General features: G+C 45.3%; 1 pseudogene; it reads right to left on the reverse strand.

The window, feature by feature from the left end:
- Positions 1–915: 915 nt before the first annotated feature.
- LOC142488024 (uncharacterized) overlaps positions 916–20,486 on the reverse strand; it is a 47,273-nt pseudogene continuing 27,702 nt past the window's right edge.

Consider the following 20,486-nt stretch of genomic DNA (forward strand, 5'->3'; position numbering starts at 1 on the left):
ATGGCATAAATTCATGAATTGTAATGCAGTATATATATATATATATACTGTGCAGTATTGCAGCCAGCGGGAATAAAATGCTTCAATCCCTGCCTGGAAAATAACCCAATGCACTCGGGCAGAAAACAGTCACAAACCTCAATACACCCGAGTATACCCGAATTCGTGGGACTAGCCGAGCTCGAATAAAGTGTGTCGCCAGTGTATTAGTGCTGTGAAGTGCTATGTACACTAATGCCACTATATAACTAAAGATATAGATACCTACCCTGTGTAAACACTTGGGTGACAAGGTTTTCTTACTGAGAAACATTTTATACACTCTGCACATGGGAAAGGTTTCTCCCCTGTGTAAATGCTCTGGTGCCTGAGAACTGTCCTCCTATTACGGAATTGATTATGATGTAATCCCCTATTATGGATTGTTTGGTGTATGTTGAGGTGCCTCTCAGGGCTGAAATGTTTCCCAAATTCTGTACAAATAAAAAGTTGCTCCCTTCTGTAAATCTGCTGGTGTAACAATAGGTCCCACTTTGTATTAAATGGTTTACCCCACTCTGAACAAGCAAATTATTTCTCCTGTGTGAATCATGTGGTGTGTGAGGTCATTCATCCAAGAAACGTTTTTCCTATACTCTGTCCATGTGAAAGGCCTCTCCCTGCATGAATTTGTTGGTACCTGAAGAGATGGCCCTTAACACTGAATTGTTTCCCACACAGAACAAGCAAATGGTTGCTAAAGTGTAAATACTTGGGTATGACAGGAGGTCACACTTTGTACTGAATTGTTTCCAACACCCTGAACTAGGGTTAGACAATAAAAAAATACTTCCCACCATAAGAGTATTAAGTAATTTATCGTGATAACAATATTCAGCAATATATTAACACCCAATAGAAAACAAAAGTCCTCAAAATGTTCAAGGTCATTTATTGTGAAACATTTCTTATACAAATGTATTTAATTTTTAATAAAATTTAAAAAAGCAAATACATTTTACTATATTTTAATTTTAAGAATAAAATATGTTTCAATGAAAATGTTACACCAACTACACCCACACTAAAGCCCCTTTCTTCACCCTTTTATTTTTATTTATTTATAAAATGTTTTACCAGGAAGTAATACATTGAGAGTTACCTCGTGTTTTCAAGTATGTCCTGGGCATAGAGTTAAGATGACAAATAGTACATGGTTACAAATACAGTTACATAAGTGAACAGGTTATACATTATATACAAGACATTGCATGCACAGTTAAAGATAATATATATTATAGGCGTATGTAACAGTTACAGACCAGATTAAAATGTGAGACAGCCTTAGTTTTGAAAGAACTTAAACTGGTGGTGGATGCGAGAGTCTCCGGTGGTTGTTCCAGTTTTGAGGTGCACGGTAAGAAAATTTACAATTACCCCCTCGACCCCCCTTCTCCTGTACACATTAATAGGGCATGGGGAAGCGTGGGTTAATGGGCATGGGGAAGGAGACGGTCAAGAGGCACGGGTGAGAGCCAAGAGAAATACAGGGGAAGGAGAGAAAGGGGTTGAGTCATGGTGGAAGGGTTAAGAGGCATGGCAGAGGGGAAGTGGTTAATATGGAGGGGTGAGATTACCAGCAGAAGGATTCCTTATAGCCGCAGCATGTGAAAATCAAGCTCCCAGACTCGCTCCCACTCCACTGTCTTACCAGACCCACACTCGGTCCTCTCCCTGACAGTCCCCACCACCACGCCTCTCTGCCAGACCCACCCACACTCTGCAGCTGCTGATAGGAATGCCATGGTAAGAAGTAATGGCAAGTATTGCGTTACCGTCCATTTTTATTACTGCAGTATTACTATGCTACTGGTATATTACCCAACCCTACTTTGAACAATCACATATTTTATCTCATGTATGAATCCTCATGTGTAAGGAGGCTGATCCTTTGTGAAAAGCTTTCCCCACACTATGTACATGGAAATGGTTTCTCCCGTGTATGAATCCTGTGGTGGGTGAGGAGGTGGCTCATTTGAGAAAAGCTTTTCAGACACTGCACATGTGAATCATTTCTCTCCTGTATGAATTCTCTAGTGTCTGAGGAGGTTGCTCTTAACATGTGAAGGGTTTCTCCCCTGTATGAATACGCTCATGTTTGAGGAGATCCGTCTTTGGAGAAAAGCTTTTACTACCCTCTGTACATGTGAATGGCGTCTCTCCTGTATGAGTCATATGGTGTGTGAGAAGGATGCTCTTAATACAGAATTGTTCCCCACACTCTGCATATGTGAATGGTTTGTCTCCTGTATGAGTCATATGGTGTCAAGAGATTTTTCCGAGTACTGAATTGTTTCCCACACTCTGTACATGTGAATGGTTTCTTTCCTGTATGAATCTGCTCATTGTTGAGGAGCTGTGTCTTCCGAGAAAAGCTTTTACTACACTGTGTACATGTGAATGGTTTCTCTCCAGTATGAGTCATCTGGTGTCTGAGGAGGTGGCTCATAGTAATGAATTGTTTCCCACACTCTGTACATGTGAATGGTTTCTCTCATTTATGAGTCATATGGTGTCTGAGGAGGTGGCTCATAGTACTGAATTGTTTCCTACACTCTGCACATGTGAAGGCTTTCTCCCTTGTATGAATCCGCTCATGTTTAAGGAGATCCGTCTTCCGAGAAAAGTTTTTACTACACTCTGTACATGTGAATGGTTTCTCTCACGTATGAGTCCTCTGGTGTCTGAGGAGGTCGCTCTTAGTACTGAATTGTTTCCCACACTCTGAACATGTGAATGGTTTCTCTCCTGTATGAGTCATATGGTGTCTGAGGAGGTGGCTCATAGTACTGAATTGTTTCCTACACTCTGCACATGTGAAGGGTTTCTCCCTTGTATGAATCCGCTCATGTTTAAGGAGATCCGTCTTCCGAGAAAAGTTTTTACTACACTCTGTACATGTGAATGGTTTCTCTCCTGTATGAGTCATATGGTGTCCGAGGAGATTTTTCCGAGTACTGAATTGTTTCCCACACTCTGTACATGTGAATGGTTTCTCTCCAGTATGAGTCATCTGGTGTCCGAGGAGGTGGCTCATTCTACTGAATTGTTTCCCACACATTGAACATGTGAATGGTTTTTCTATTGTATGAATCCTCTGGTGTCTGAGGAGATTGTGCTTAACTGTGAATTGTTTCCCACACACTGAACATGTGAATGGTTTCTCTCCTTTATGAGTCATATGGTGTCTTAGGAGGTGGCTCATAGTACTGAATTGTTTCCCACACTCTGTACATGTGAATGGTTTCTTCCCTGTATGAATCTGCTCATGGTTGAGGAGCTGTGTCTTCCGAGAAAAGCTTTTACTACACTCTGAACATGTGAATGGTTTCTCTCCAGAATGAGTCATCTGGTGTCTGAGGAGGTCGCTCTTAGTACCGAATTGTTTCCTACACTCTGAACATGTGAATGGTTTCTCTCTAGTATGAGTCTTCTGGTGTCTGAGGAGGTCGCTCTTAGTACCGAATTGTTTCCCACACTCTGTACATGTGAATGGTTTCATCCCTTTATGAATCTGCTCATGGTTGAGGAGCTGTGTTTTCCGAGAAAAGCTTTTACTACACTCTGAACATGTGAATGGTTTCTCTCCAGAATGAGTCATCTGGTGTCTGAGGAGGTCGCTCTTAGTACCAAATTGTTTCCCACACTCTGAACATGTGAATGGTTTCTCTCTAGTATGAGTCTTCTGGTGTCTGAGGAGGTCGCTCTTAGTCCAGAATTGTTTCCCACACTCTGTACATGTGAATGGTTTCATCCCTTTATGAATCTGCTCATGGTTGAGGAGAAGTGTTTTCCGAGAAAAGCTTTTACTACACTCTGTACATGTGAATGGTTTCTCTCCAGTATGAGTCATCTGGTGTCTGAGGAAGTCGCTCTTAGTACTGAGTTGTTTCCCACACTTTGAACATGTGAATGGGTTTCCTATTGTATGAATCCTTTGGTGCCTCAGGAGACTGTGCTTAACTGTGAATTGTTTCCCACACTCTGTACATGTGAATGGTTTCTTCCCTGTATGAATCCACTCATGTTTGAGGAATTCTGTCTTCCGATAAAAGCTTATACTACACTCTGCACATGTGAATGGTTTCTCTCCAGTGTGAGTCATCTGGTGTCTGAGGAAGTCGCTCTTAGTACTGAATTGTTTCCCACACTCTGTACATGTGAATGGTTTCTCCCCTGTATGAGTCATCTGGTGATTGAGGAGGTTCCTCTTACTACTTAACTGTTTCCCACACACTGTACAAGTAAAAGGAGTCACTGCTGTCTGAATCATCTGCTGTGAATGAAGTTTCCCCTGCACTGAGAAACCGCTCCCCCCATCTGTACATGTAAAGGTTTGCTCCCTAGCAGGGACACAAAGGTGTGTGAGCAGGTCCCTGTCCAGTGAGAAGCTTTTGCCACACTGACAACAGAGAAAAGGCTGAGCACCGCGGCTTCTTAAATCTCTTGCATACGTTTTGCTGGACCCATATTTAGAGTCTGTCTCCGCTGTGTGCGGTACAAGGTCTGTAAAGTCACCATCATGTGGCACTGGTTCCTTGCACTTGTCTAAAATGTGGCAGGAATCATTGTTTTTTGTCACTTCTGGGCTGCGAGGAGTCAGACAGCTTCTGGATGTATCAAAGCTCAAGTTCTGTTCCTCATTCAGGCCGTTCTCTAACAGAAGTAAACAAAAAAGACAGAACAAATGTTTTCAATCTGTAAATCAAATGACTGAACGCAAATTACAAATCCAAAACACTGAAGAATCTATTTCACCAATACGTAATTAACTAAATATTCTCTTCACCCAGGGTTTTATAATTGTGGCCAATGGACATCCAGTGGCCCCTAATGACATTGATGGTGGTCCCGAAGGCCTGAAATGTAGCAGCTCTGACAGTGAAATCATTGATAGATATATAACCTGTATTTATATATGTATAAATTATTATTCCAGCGGTGCGCAAACTGGGGGCGCGATTTTGCCTGGAGCAGAGAGAAAAGCAGTCGGTAGCTGCAATTTCCCTTTCGGTCATTAGGTGGCGCTGTGCTGCACAGCTCTTGCAGATCCTCCTTCTTGCATGCAGCGTGATGAGAGCGTGAGTGTGAGAGGGTGAGGGGGTGTCATGTGGAGGTTGGGTGAGGAGTTGTCATGGGGAGGGGGGATGAGGAGGTGAAGGTGTGTCATGGGGTGAGTGCGTCATGGGGAGGGAGGGTGAGTGTGTCATGGGAAGGGGGGCATCATGGGGAGGGGGCGAGTGTCATGGGGAGAGGAGGCAAGAAAGGGGACGGGGTGAGTGTGTCGTGTCATGGGGAGGGGGTGAGTGTGTCATGGGGAGGGGTTGAGGGGGTGAGTGTGTCATGGGTATGGGGGTTGAGGGGGTGAGTGTGTCAAGGGGAGGGAGGGTGAAGGGGTGAGAATGTCATGGGGAGGGGGGTGAGGGGGCGAGTGTGTGTCATGGGGAGGAGGTGTGAGGGGGTGAGTGTGTCATGGGTATTTGGGTTGAGGGGGTGAGAGTGTCATGGGGAGAAGGGGTGAGAGAGTATCATGGGGAGGGGGGGTGAGGGCGTGAGTGTGTGTCATGGGGAAGGGGGGTGAGAGTTTGAGGGTCATGGGGTGAGTGTGTCATGGGGTGAGGGGGTGAGATGTCATGGGGAGGGGGGTGAGTGTGTCATGGGGAGGGGGGTGGGAGTGTGTCATGGGGAGGGGGGTGGGAGTGTGTCATGGGGAGGGGGGTGAGTGTGTGTCATGGGGAGGGAGTGTGAAAGTGTGTCATGGGGAGGGAGTGTGAAAGAGAGATATGAGTTGAGAGACATATTGGGGGAGGGGGAGAGGGACACTGGTGGGAAGGGAGAAACACACACACTGGCTGGAAGGAGAGAGACACTGGGGGGAGTGAGAGACACTGGGGGGGAGGGAGAGAGACACACTGGGGGGAGGGAGAGAGAGACACTGGGGGGGAGGGAGAGAGAGACACTGGGGGGGGAGGGAGAGAGAGACACTGGGGGGAGGGAGAGAGAATGACTGGATGGACAGCGTGAGAAAAACACTGGGGGGAGGGGAGGGAGTGAGATAGACACTGGGGGGAGGGAGAGAGAGAGACACACTGGGGAAGGGAGAGAGAAACTAGGGGGAGGGAGAAAGAGGGACACACTGGGGAGGGAAAGAGAGAGTGGGGGAGGAAGCGATTGACACTGAGGGAGGGAGAGACACTCGGGGTAGTGAGAGAAAGACACTGGTGGGAGTGAGACACTAGGGGGAGGGAGAAAGAGAGACACACACACTTGGGGGAGGGAAACAGAGTGGGGGGAGGGAGAGACACTGATGGAAGGGATAGAGAGACACTGGAGATTGAGTGAGAAATACTGGGAGAGGGAGAGACTGGGGGAGAGGAGTGTGAGACTGTGGAAGAGGGGAGAGAGGTCCTGATGCGGCGGGGAGAGAGAGATTAATAATACAGCATAAATGGGGACACTATTAGACAAATATCATAATATTTATTTTTAAGTGATGTAATTTGTGATAAATACTTTTTTTGATGTGTCCCGGTTTTAACTTTTTAAAATCTGGTGACCCTAGCTGGCGGCCAATATCATGGTGTGCGCGGGGGCTGCGGACGTACGGAGGCTGAAGAGAAATGGCTCCAAAGAGGCCAGGGGAGGAGCATGCCCCAGCGCAGTGACAAACCCGCTGCAGGTCTGGCCGGCACCGTGGAGTGATTGATGCTGCAGCTGCATGCTTTGCTGTGTCTGCTGGGAAAGAGGGGAGAGGAGGGAAATTCTGGCGGGGGAGGAGGTGGTTCCCCTTTCAGACCAATGAGCTTCACACCCATTGGTAGCAGGGTCTTCCAGCTCCTGGAGGAGCCGAAGCAGGCCCCTGCCTCATGATCACCTATCTCCAGAGAGCTCCTGCAGGACCAGGAAGAGATCAACGGAGCGCTTCCCCCCTCACCCTACCAATTAGACTGTAAGCTCCTCGGCAAGGGACTCCTCTTCCTTAATGTTACTTTTATGTCTAAAGCACTTATTCCCATGATCTGTTATTTATATTATCTGTTATTTATTTGATTAATCCCATGTATTACTACTGTGAAGCGCTATGTACATTAATGGCGCTATATAAATAAAGACATACAATACAATACAATCACCTATCTCCAGGGAGCTCCTGCAGGACCAGGAAGAGATCAACGGAGCGCTCCCCCCCCTCACCCCCCAGCTAAACGGAGGAATAAAGGTCAGGCAGAGATGGCAGTATTGAGGGGCTTGGGAGGAGGATGAGTTTTTGGGGGCTGAGGGTTTTTCTTTGGGTCAGTGGGGGTCACTTGGGATTATTGATCAGCAGGGGAGATCCATCAGTACCCCCCTTGAGTTTGGGTATGGGGATCCCTGATCAACATTTAAAACGTGAATAAATAAATAATACATAAAACTGGTAAATTGGAGTGGATGACACCGTGAAAAGCAAATGAGAGAAGGAAAAAAGGGAGGGGAAGGGGAAAAAAAGGCAGGGGGGGGGAGGGAGGTAGCAAGGAGGTGGATGAATGCCCCCTCAAATGGATTGCATTTGTGCACCAGAAAAAAACATATTACCAGATGCCAGCAAACAATAAAATAAACAGTGATCCAATACTATGCACGCCTGCAGCCCAAGCGACTTGTGAACTTGGCTGCAGGAGATTGCAGACGCGTGGCGGAATTGTCACAAAGCTGGTTCGCCCTTAATAGCTGAACCAGCTCACGTGCACTGACGTCATGTGATTTTGATTACATCAGGCAGGGGGGCCCAAGAAATTTCATAGATGAAAAGGGGGGCTCGGCATAAAAAGTTTGCTCACCCCTCTATTATTCAAGGGTACTGCTGCGACACACTTTATTCGAGCAAATGACCAGTTTGTACCTGGCAGATACCTGGAATCCGCCGCTGCTCAACTCTGGCATGCCGCGTTGCGTTTGCCTTCCCAGCCACGGTTCATGCCTGGTTGACGGGCGGCTGATGTGTTAAATGATAATGATCAGGATTTACTAGGCTGCAATGCTTCGCGTGTCCACCAGATGGCATAAATTTCTGACTTGTAAAGCGCCGAATCAGTAATGTGTGGGCTTGCAGGTGTTTCGTTTAAAAAAGATACTGTATCACAGTGTGCCATTGTAACTTGGCCTTGGCCTTGTGACTGAAGGAAGAGTTGCAAAAATGTATCAACTTAGGCTTTACATATTAAATAAAGACAAAGACCAGTTTCACTTACACTATTCTCCAGAGACCCACCATGAGTGTTCAAGTGCAGCCCGTGTTCCAAAAACCTGACAGAAGTTATGCTTATTTGATATGGGCCGCTATTAATGCAACAGAGGATAAGATGGCAACAGTTGTTCAAATTTATCAGTATTTTATCGAAAACAATGATTTTTACAAATTTTCGCCAACTCCTCATTTGTGGAAGCGTGCAATAAGGAAAAGGTTATGTAGTGACCCCTGTTTTCACCGTATTGAGCCCCAATTTGTTGGAGGGTATTGGTGTGTGTCACAGGGTTTTTCCCGTATCTATGATCATGGAGGCGGCAAAAGGCGAAGGGTCGTGTTAAAACCAACTAAGAAACGACAGTCCCTGCCAAGCAATGCACCAGCACTGGCTTCCGATAACGGACCCACCGTCAGTGACAACCCTGAGCCCGAGCCTGATCCTGAGGCAGAGTCGGATTTCGCGGCCAGTTTTGATGAAGCTTGCATGTACCTAAGCGATTTCCAGCCTCACCTGCTGACTACAGGTGGACTAGTCCCGCTGCAAACTATCGACGTGGATGATGAAGAAAGCTGTACTGGCAGTGGACCGGCGCCGGCGCAAGCTGAATGGGAAATAGTATGGTGAGTACTGTATTGTTGCCGTATTATTTTGGTGGGGCTGGCTGGGTACTTCTTTAAGGGGCTGACCATTACTGTACATTAAAACTTTTCATTTTGTTTTTCCTCAGAAAAGTAAACGGCTAATGGGGGGATTTCGATGGATAATATTATGCTGTATGCTGATGTTTTCCGGCCGTACAGTATACTGTGTAATAAACCCGAAAAAATAAAACTATGCATTTATTCTACATGTTCTGTATACAGTACTGTATATGCACATACTGTACAGTACATACAGTAAATGATACTACAGTATGGGCCGGCGGGGGCGAGATGTGTTTGCAGCAGAGAGAGATCCGCTGCTCTCTCTCAGCGCAAACATCGGCACATTAAAACTTATTTTAAATACATTTTTATTTATAGTGTAGATGTGCAGGGGGTCTCGGGAGCTGAACCGCGTTGGTTTCAGGTCGGGGGACCCCCTGCTCCCTGAGATACAGACCCCTTTATGTGGTGCCGGTATCCCTCTGCGTTTAAAGGGCCCGATCACGTGACCGCGACCTGTAAACCAAGCAGAGTAGAGGGATACCCTAAAGGGGCCTGTATCTCGGGGAGTTTCCCCAACGGTATGTGGGTAGGCCTCCCTTGTGGGTACTGACTGGGTGGTTAGGCCTCACGGGGGGGGGGTTAGTGTGGGAGGGTATGTAGGCATCCCGAGTGGTGGGTGAGGGTGGGTTAACCCCTTCATGACTGTAGCGGTTAATAACCGCTGAGGAGATTAAGGGGTTAGGGGACATTACTTTGAAAGTGTTAATTGTTTTCTCTGTTTTACAGCAGCATAAGCGGAGGTTGCCATGGGTAGTGGGTAGTGTATTGAATGTATTTATTGGTTATTATGCCTTAACCCAGCGGTGCCGGGGGAGCTGCAGGGCCTCTGTAAACCTAACTTACCGTGGCTCCGGCGGCTTCCTCCCTGCGTTGCCATGGCAACGCGGCGTCAAAATGACGCTGCGAGGTCATGTGACGTTACGTTGCTATGGCAACGTGACGTCATTACGCCGGAGCGCGGGAACGTTGGGGTTGGGGGGGGGGGGGGTGCGGGAGTGAGGGGACAGCCGGCAGGGGGGCGCAGGGAAAAAAGTTTGCGCCCCCCTGCCTTAACCCCTCCATTACCTTAGCGGCTATACGCTAAGGTAATGAAGCAGCATTTCTGTACTTTTAATAATATTGAGCAGGAGCAGGGGGGGCCCTGAGTTTAGATTTCTGGCTCAGGGAACCCCCTGCTCACTGTACAATATTATTAAAAATACAGAAATGCTGCTTCATTACCATAGCGGATAGCCGCTAAGGCAATGAATGATTCTTTAATGATGTGTGTGTTTTATTCACAGTGTAGATGTGCAGAGGGTCTCCGTAGCAGAACCGCTGTGGTTTTAGGTCTGGGGACCCCCTGCTCCCCGAGATACAGGCCCCTTTAGGGGGTGCCGGTATCCCTCTGCTTGGTTTAACAGGCCGCGGTCACGTGATCGGGGCCTTTAACGCAGAGGGATACCGGCACCTCATAAAGGGGGCTGTATCTCGGGGGGCAGGGGGTCCCCCGACCTGAAACCAGTGTGGTTCAGCTCCCGAGACCCCCTGCACATCTACACTATAAATAAAAATGTATTTCAAATGTATTTATTTGTATTTATTTATTTATTGCGGGGATGCTGTGTGTGATTATTTTTTATTGTGGGTAGCGGGGGTGGGTGAAGGGGTTTATAAATGTGAGTTTATAAATAAAATAAAGAATATTATTTCTAGGGGCCCTAGAACAGAAGTTCCCACGCCAATTGCGAGCTCATTGCTCTTTTTTTTACAATGTTGCTGGTCTTGCGGCTTTGCAGTCTGGCAGCAAAAAGCAGTTTGTAGTACTGTACTGAGTGTGAGATAAATTAACCAGTTCTTTTATTGCTGAAGTCGCCACAAAAAACTTTTATTTACAAATACAGTACAATACAATGGTGAAACATTTCAAGTAAACAGCAATTCAAAACATCAACACATAACAATAATACATACAGTACAGTGCAAAACTGCAGCAATTATTAAATGCTTCTACAGTGGGATGGTGCGCAACCAGCTCATTCCTAGAGGGCAGCAAACAGGGCAGGTTTTCAGGGCCACATTGAAAACCGTGCAACACACAACAACATACAGTACAGTATCCTTTGTTTAAGTACAGCAGGAACTGTAGGGCAAAACATGTACTGTACAGCACAATACAGTTCAGCACAACATTACAGTATGGTCTCACTGAAAGTCCTCCACATTGTCCGTCCATGGCCGATTCCTTGCATGGCGCAAAACGCCATTAATGCAGTCTCGAACGCCTCTCATTACAGGATCTGTAACTGCATAAAAGCGCCGCATTTCTTCCACAATTTGTAGCCTTAAATTGGCAGGAAGGGCCTTTTTTTGGCGATTCCCATCGTAGTTCACTTTGAACACCCACTCGCAGTACAACGAGTAGGGAACATGGTGCTTAAAAATGATCAAGGCATACTTGTGGGGTGCACCAGCACTCATCACCCTATACTTCTCCCTGAGCGCCGGTGGCAGATCGCGCAGGCTGATGTCGGGCACCGTTTCGATGCGAGCAGGTGTAGGAGGTCTTTTGGGAGCGGGTGTACTTGAGGCGACGGGCGATGGTAGGGTGTCTGGGAGGAAGCTTTCCTCCGGTCGTGGTCGCCGGGTTGTCTCCTGGCGTGGTCTTGACGGGGTTGTCATGTCCTCCTCAATGTACATGTACATTACATCTTCTGGTGGGGGGGGGTGCGCTTGGTGATGGACGGGGGCCGAAGGTACCATGCATCACATCCATGTCACCCTCCTGCTCCGGCGTCGGGGAAACAGGGGTATTAACACCGAGCAAACGATGTATACCCGCTATGTCAGCCTCTATCTTGTCCATCCGTTGCTCCACATGTAGCACCGACTCCAGAAGCAGATCTAGCTTTGCCAGCACAATAGAATTCCCGGGGAGATCCACACTTATCCCATTCAGGATCCGGTCTAATGAGCTGCTTGTGCATGGCATCTGGACATCTGGGGGGATGGGTGCAACGGAGGATGAGATGGGGGTTGCATGGAGAGAAGCGGCATCGATGGAGAGTGGAGGAGGTGACCTGGGGATACCCGGTACAGGAGAAGCGGCAGCGATGGAGAGTGCAGGAGGTGGCCTGTGGATACCCGGTACAGGAGAAGCGGCAGCGTCGTCAAACAGGGATGGAGAAGGTGACCGTTGGATTTCCGGGCGAGAAGCAGAGTCGTCCAAGAGCAAAGGAGACGGTGACCCGTGGATTTCAGAGGCGGCAGCATCTTCGGATGGAACCGGACAAGATGGGGGTGGAGAAGCCGGGCTGAAGATTTCCGGGACAGCTACAGCAGAGTCGTCGAAGCATATGGGAGGAAGTGGTCTGCGGATTCGGTGGGATGGCTGCCATTCGTCTTGCGTACAGAGCACATCACCGTATATCTTCTTCACATAATGAGGTTTACGTCTAGGAAAACCCTTAGCCTTTGGGGTCAGCAGAAGGTTTTCTTTATTGGCCTTAGCCTGTTGCTTTGTCCTTGGCGTGGAAACGGCTGCTGCCTTTCGCTTTTTCAGCATGGCAGGCACGGCAGAGGTGAGAGGGTTCTTGCGTCCATAGAACCGGGGATGCTCCATGGAAGTAGATGGCACAATGCAGTACAGTATATGAACAAGGGCAAGCTCAGATAAAGATCCTGGAGTGGTGGACTATGCAAAGTGTGTGACCTTTTATGCATGGCGGCCAGGTACAGGTGTTGAAAGTGGGCGTACTCTAATGTGAGTCATTAACGTATAAATACACCATCCATTTTGTGGATTCACTGCACATTGAATACACATCGACTAAACATCGAATACACATTCTTGTGTTTGTATTTCTTTCTACTCGCAGCAATGCCTGTTAAGAAGATTTCAAAGGATATCAGCATGAGAATTAAGGCGATGTACACGAGCGGAACCCAAATTGCTGCTATCCAACGCTGGTTAGCTGCTTCTGGCCTCGTTGTGCCATCAAACACCGTGTGCTATCATGCACACGGAAAAAACAGAGACCGCAAAAAGGCACCAAGGGTAACTAACGCGTAAGTATATTTATAAAACTTAACAAAAAAAAATATAGAAAACTGTAGTGTACATCTATATTTTTTGTGCAGCAGTATACACTTTGGTATATTGCAATTCATCTTACAATGGAATATATATGATGTATATTTATTATGATATAACAACAGTATATTTATATAGTATATTTATATTACAACAGTATATACTGTATTTGTGGTCAATTTATATTTTTTGTGCAGCAGTATACACTTTTGGTATATTGCAATTCATCTTACAACGGAATATATATGATGTACAGTATATTTATTATGATATAACAACAGTACTGTATATTTATATAGTATATTTATATTACAACAGTATATACTGTATTTGTGGTCAATTTATATTTTTTGTGCAGCAGTATACACTTTTGGTATATTGCAATTCATCTTACAACGGAATATATATGATGTACAGTATATTTATTATGATATAACAGTACTGTATATTTATATAGTATATTTATATTACAACAGTATATACTGTATTTGTGGTCAATTAATATTTTTTGTGCAGCAGTATACACTTTTGGTATATTGCAATTCATCTTACAACGGAATATATATGATGTACAGTATATTTATTATGATATAACAACAGTACTGTATATTTATATAGTATATTTATATTACAACAGTATATACTGTATTTGTGGTCAATTTATATTTTTTGTGCAGCAGTATACACTTTTGGTATATTGCAATTCATCTTACAACGGAATATACTGTATATGATGTATATTTATTATGATATAACAACAGTATATTTATATAGTATATTTATATTACAACAGTATACTGTATACTGTATTTGTGGTCAATTTATATTTTTTGTGCAGCAGGACTGTATACACTTTTGGTATATTGCAATTCATCTTACAACGGAATATACAGTATATGATGTGTATTTATTATGATATAACAACAGTATATTTATATAGTATATTTATATTACAACAGTACTGTATACTGTACAGTACTGTATATTTTGTCTATTTATATTTATAGTACAGCAGTATACATTTTTTGTATATTTATATTTACTGTATATTACAACATTACATGTACAGTATACAGTATACATTTTATATTGCTGCATATTAATAAAACAATATAATTTCTTTGCATTGTAGGGAGACTACTCTTCTGGTGGACAGAATAAGTGAGGAGAATGATGAGAGGAGTGCATTAAGGGTTAAAAACACTCTGCAGGAAAAGCACAATCTGACTGTATCCGAGAGCAGCATAAAGAAGATGAGACGCATAATTGGATGCAAATATGGACGTGTGAGGTTAGTACGGGACAGTACAGGAGGTACTGTAAAGTAAAAGTGTTGTTTTGCAAACTGTACTGCGCTGTGACGCAAATTTTTTTTATTCATTGTCATTACAGAGCGTACCCCATGATACGGGACGCAAACAAAATCAAAAGAGTGCTCCAGGCCCAGGCATGGTTCGACAGCGGTGAGACTTTCCAGGATTGCATCTTCACTGATGAGTCTACTGTGTCGCTGGAGAGATTTGCAAGATTTGCGTTCCACAAAAAAGGCCGCATATCTTTGAAGCCGCAGCCAAAACACCCTGTGAAGCTGCATGTGTGGGGTGCCATCTCTAGGCGTGGACCGGGAGGCATTGTCATCTTTGAAGGTACAATTTCTCAAATATAATGCCGCCTAATGCACTGTACTTGACTAGTGTTGCCTTACCGTATGCACTGTACTGTACTATTGAGCACTTTTCTTTTCTTGCTATAGGAATCATGAATAAAGCTTTCTTCCAAGACAACATTGTGCCCGCGATAGTGCGATACATCAGACGCGACTTTCCCAATGGTCACCGCTTCTACCAGGACAACGATCCCAAGCACACCGCGTCGACGGCGCATATCCTTGAGCACGGCATCAACTGGGTGAAGACGCCAGCGGAGTAAGTGCAGTAGTCCTGTCCCATTTTTGTTCCCCACTGTTTTTAGCTCTTAAACCAATTGTCCTTTCTTTCCAATCACAGATCGCCAGACTTCAATCCGATCGAAATGGTCTGGCATCAGCTGAAGGAACATATCCGTAAAGTGGCGAAACCCTCCAAAAAGGACGAGTTGTTGAAAGCCATACTGAGTTTTTGGAACGATGTACTCACCGTGGAACGATGCAATAAATATATAGACCATATTGCCACAGTGTTGCCCATTGTCATCGCGCGCAATGGGCAAGCATCAGGAAAGTAGTAGAGTGCTGTAGTATTGTAAGCACAGTATGATACAGGTAAGTATGGCACAGATTTTTTCTTTTCAGAGACAGCAGCAGCAGCCATAAGGTTACAGTACATAGCCATGGCACCAGCGGTTACAGTACAGTACAGTACATTGAATTTACTGTAACAGTAGTCAGAGTATACAGTAGTTCCAGTATACAGTAGTTTGACAGTACTACAGTAACTGCCTACTAACTGCTCCATTTTTTTCTTTACAGAGAAAGCTGCACCAGCCACCTACAGTAGTTCTGCCATAATACAGTACAGTATGCACATACAGTACTCTGCAGTACAGTAACTGAACTAAGTTTTTGTTTTCTTGTCGTTCCAGGAAAAAGGGTGCCCAAGGGGGAGGGGGGCGTTGTGTCCCGTCAAATCTGCTTGTGCAGTCAAATGTACAGTATATAAACAGCAGTAATGATGTACACAAAACCTCTCCTCTCTCAATGAACTACTGTACCGCAGACACAATGAGGATACTGTTATGAAGGAAAAAAGAACAGGACGGGTTATTTAACATTATACTGTACAATATTTATACTGTATATTTATATTTTTATTCTAAAGGTATTCGAGAATGTACTGTATGAGGACCTGGTGACTTTCAACCCGCTCAGACCCACAGAACGGATTATTTCACATTACTGTATATACTGTATATTTTTATTCCAAAGGTATTAGAGAATGTACTGTATTTAATTTAGAAGTGAATCTTTTTCCAAAGCAGGCAGGCCTCAGGCCTCTAAGGGTTGGGTTGTTGGAGGGGGATGGTGGGATCAGACGCTGGCCTCCTGCTGAATCTTTTTACAAAGCAGGCAGGCCTCAGGCCTCTAAGGGTTGGGTTGTTGGAGGGGGGTGGTGTGATCAGACGCTGGCCTCCTGCTGAATCTTTTTACAAAGCAGGCAGGCCTCAGGCCTCTAAGGGTTGGGTTGTTGGAGGGGGGTGGTGGGATCAGACGCTGGCCTCCTGCTGAATCTTATTACAGTAGCCCGCCCAGGGGCAGATTAACAACACAATGATTAGATTAGGGTTGAATGAGCCAGCCCATTGATGCTTGGCCAGGGAAGGATTTAAAACTCTAAGGGAGGGGATGGGGTGGCTGAAATAGCTGGGACTGTACTGTCACAGTATTTCCAAAGGCAGGCAGGTCACCCTAATAATTGCATGAATAAACCCCCAAAGACAAGCCCCAAATACAGTACAGTATACTGTATACTGCATATACAGTACAGAGCTGTATACTGTATTATAAATAAATAATCATACAGTACTTTACTGTATGTATTATTGTGTGTTGATGTTTTGAATTGCTGTTCACTTGAAATGTTTCACCATTGTATTGTACTGTATATGTAAATAAAAGTTTTTTGTGGCGACTTCAGCAATAAAAGAACTGGTTAATTTATCTCACACTCAGTACTACAAACTGCTTTTTGCTGCCAGACTGCAAAGCCGCAAGACCAGCAACATTGTAAAAAAAGAGCAATGAGCGCGCAATTGGCGTGGGAACTTCTGTTCTAGGGCCCCTAGAAATAATATTCTTTATTTTATTTATAAACTCACATTTATAAACCCCTTCACCCACCCCCGCTACCCACAATAAAGCGGGCACGGTGGGTTAACACCTCATAAAGGGGTCTGTATCTCGGGGGGCAGGGGGTCCCCGGACCTGAAACCAACGCGGTTCAGCTCCCGAGACCCCCTGCACATCTACACTAGGAATAAAAATGTATTTCAAATGTATTTATTTATTTATTTAGATTTATTTATTTATGTATTGCGGGGATGCTGTGTGTGATTTTTTTTTTTTGTGGGTAGCGGGGGTGGGTGTGGTTATTTACACGGGATCCCCCTCCCCACATTTACATACAGTACACTGCACTCAGAAACACAGGCCAGGGAGATTTAATACACAATAGGGGGAGTTTTTTTTTACATAGATTACAGTGAAGGCAGGGAAGTTTAAAAGAGAGAATTGGGGAGGGGGTTTTACATACAGTACAATAGATTACATTGAAGGCAGGGAAGTTTAAAAGAGAGAATACTGTAGGGGAGGGCTTAACCCCTTCATGACCGTAGCGGTATTAACTGCTACGGTCGTGAAGGGGTTAAGTGCACCCGCAACCCCCCCGCAAGCCCTAAACTCACACCAAGGGCCAAATACTGTACCCCCCGCTACCCACAATAAAGCGGGCACGGTGAGTTAACCCCTTCATTGCCTTAGCGGCTATCCGCTATGGTAATGAAGCAGCATTTCTGTATTTTTAATAATATTGTGCAGGAGCAGGGGGGGTCCCTGAGCATTAATTTCTGGCTCAGGGAACCCCCTGCTCACTGTACAATATTATTAAAATACAGAAATGCTGCTTCGTTACCATAGCACATAGCCGCTAAGGTAAAGAACGAGTGTTTATTTATATATGTGTTTTATTTAAACTGTACATGTGCAGAGGGTCTCCGGAGCAGAACCGCTGTGGTTTTAGGTCTGGGGACCGCCTGCTCCCCGAGATACAGGCCCCTTTAGGGGGTGCCGGTATCCCTCTGCTCTGCTTGGTTTACAGGTCGCGGTCACGTGATCGGGCCCTTAAACGCAGAGGGATACCGGCACCACATAAAGGGGTCTGTATCTCGGGGAGCAGGGGGTCCCCCGACCTGAAACCAGTGCGGTTCAGCTCCGGAGACCCCCTGCACATCTACACTATAAATAAAAATGTATTTCAAATGTATTTATTTATAGTCATTTATTTATTTATTTAGATTTATTTATTTATTTTTTGCTGGCTGCTGTGTGTGAGTTTTTTTTTATTGTGGGTAGCGGGGGTGGGTGAAGGGGGTATTAGCCCCAACGGTGGCTGTTTAGGGCTTGCGGGGGGTAGCGGGAGGGCTTAACCCCTTCATGACCGTAGCGGTATCAACTGCTACGGCCGTGAAGGGGTTAAGTGCACCCACAACCCCCCCGCAAGCCCTAAACTCACACCAAGGGCCAAATACTGTACCCCCCGCTACCCACAATAAAGCGGGCACGGTGAGTTAACCCCTTCATTGCCTTAGCGGCTATCCGCTATGGTAATGAAGCAGCATTTCTGTATTTTTAATAATATTGTGCAGGAGCAGGGGGGGTCCCTGAGCATTAATTTCTGGCTCAGGGAACCCCCTGCTCACTGTACAATATTATTAAAATACAGAAATGCTGCTTCGTTACCATAGCACATAGCCGCTAAGGTAAAGAACGATTCTTTATTGATGTGTGTGTTTTATTTATACTGTACATGTGCAGAGGGTCTCCGGAGCTGAACCGCTGTGGTTTTAGGTCTGGGGACCCCCTGCTCCCTGAGATACAGGTCCCTTTAGGGGGTGCCGGTATCCCTCTGCTTGGGTTAAAGGGCCGCGGTCACGTGATCGGGACCTTTAAACCAAGCAGAGGGATACCGGCACCACATAAAGGGGGCTGTATCTCGGGGCCCTTCCTCCTCAGTCCACTGCCCGTTATTCCATCGCTACCACTGTCTTCTGTTGTAAGAGATGATCATTGTTAATCTTTCGTACGGGACAGCCACGGTTCCCATGTATTGTAAAAGGGTTCCGTTTTCCTTTTTAGGAAGGCCGAGAGCTTTTACATTAACATAACCTCCTGTATTCTCTTTATAACAGTTTGCCTAGGGGGGGGAGACACCTTCTTCCACGAGGCCGCCACCGCACATCTAGCCGCCGTGAGAATGAAGGAGATCAATTTACTTGTTGGGCGGTCAATGTTCTCGATTGGCCTGGCCAACAAATAGGTCAGCTGATCAATGGGTATTGTGAGGTCTGTGACCTCTGTGATTAGAGTCTGTATGGTTTCCCAGTATTTCTGAATTTCTGGACATGACCACCATATGTGGGCCATGTCACCCTTATGTCCGCAGCCTCTCCAGCATAGGTCAGAAGCCAGAGGGTAGATTTGATTTAGTCTAACTGGGGTAAGATACCAGCGAAACAGTATTTTATATATGTTTTCTTTGATTGTGGTACATATGGAAGTTCCTGAAGCTGTATCCCAAATACTTTCCCAATCCTCTCGGTCTATAACTGTGCCCAATTCTGCTGCCCAATGGAGCATGTAGTCATGAACCGGAGCATCTGTTGCTCGTTCTTGTTCTGAGTATATTTGCGTTATGAGACCTTTTTGGTGCGCTGTCTCCTTGCATAATCTTTCAAAGTTCGTGAGAGGGGGAAATTCCAATGTTGGTGATATTGATTGGGCGTAATGCCGAATTTGGAGGTATTTGAAGACGTTCAGACCTCTTATTTCGTATTTGTTTTGTAGCCTTTGGTAGCTCAGGAACTCCCCAAAGCTCAGGAAGTCAGCAATCGCTCGAAGGTTTTTGGTTGTAAATTGATCGAATTGTCTGGGCTCACAACCTGGTGGGAATTTGGGGTTTTGGGTGATTGGTATAAGTTGAGATTTGGTGGTTGTGAGTTTGAATTTTAATTTGCATTTCGTCCATGTCTCCCATGTATGCCTCATTGGTCCTAATTGAAATTTATTTTTCTGCAAGTCTTCCCTGCTCAGGGACCAAAGGCATGTTGGCAGAGAAGGCGTGCCGGCGTATTGCATTTCTATATCTAGCCAGCAATATTTGCCGGGTTCCGCATTCCAAACTACTACCTGCCTTAATTGGGTGGCCTGGTAGTACCGCGTAATATCGGGGACCCCCAAACCCCCTCTCCCCCTTGAAGCAAGTAGAACTGTTCTCGGGACTCTTGGTTTCATCCCCTGCCAGATGAAGTGGAGAATTTGTTTCTGGATATTTTTCAATTCTGTGCCAGGGATGTGGATGGGGAGTGTCTGAAAGTAATATAGTAATCTGGGGAGTATATTCATTTTCACCGAGATCATCATCCCGATCCATGAGATTTGGTATGTTCCCCATTTATCTAGGTCTAATTTGATTTTCCGCAAGAGGGCTGGGTAGTTGTGTTGGTATAGAGAACGGTAGTTCCCCGATATCTTTACTCCCAGATATTTGATATAGGAGGAGCACCATCGGTAGTTGAAATTTAGTTTAAGGAGTTTCATCTCTGGCTCTGGCAGGTTGAGATTTAGTGCTTCGGATTTATCGTTATTGATTTTATAACCTGATATTGCTCCGAAGTCTAAAAGCTCTTTTTGTAGGTTTGGGAGGGAAATCTGGGGCCTTGAGAGTGTTA

This window comes from Ascaphus truei, chromosome 2, assembly GCF_040206685.1.
Source record: "Ascaphus truei isolate aAscTru1 chromosome 2, aAscTru1.hap1, whole genome shotgun sequence".
NCBI classification, from domain to species: domain Eukaryota; kingdom Metazoa; phylum Chordata; class Amphibia; order Anura; family Ascaphidae; genus Ascaphus; species Ascaphus truei.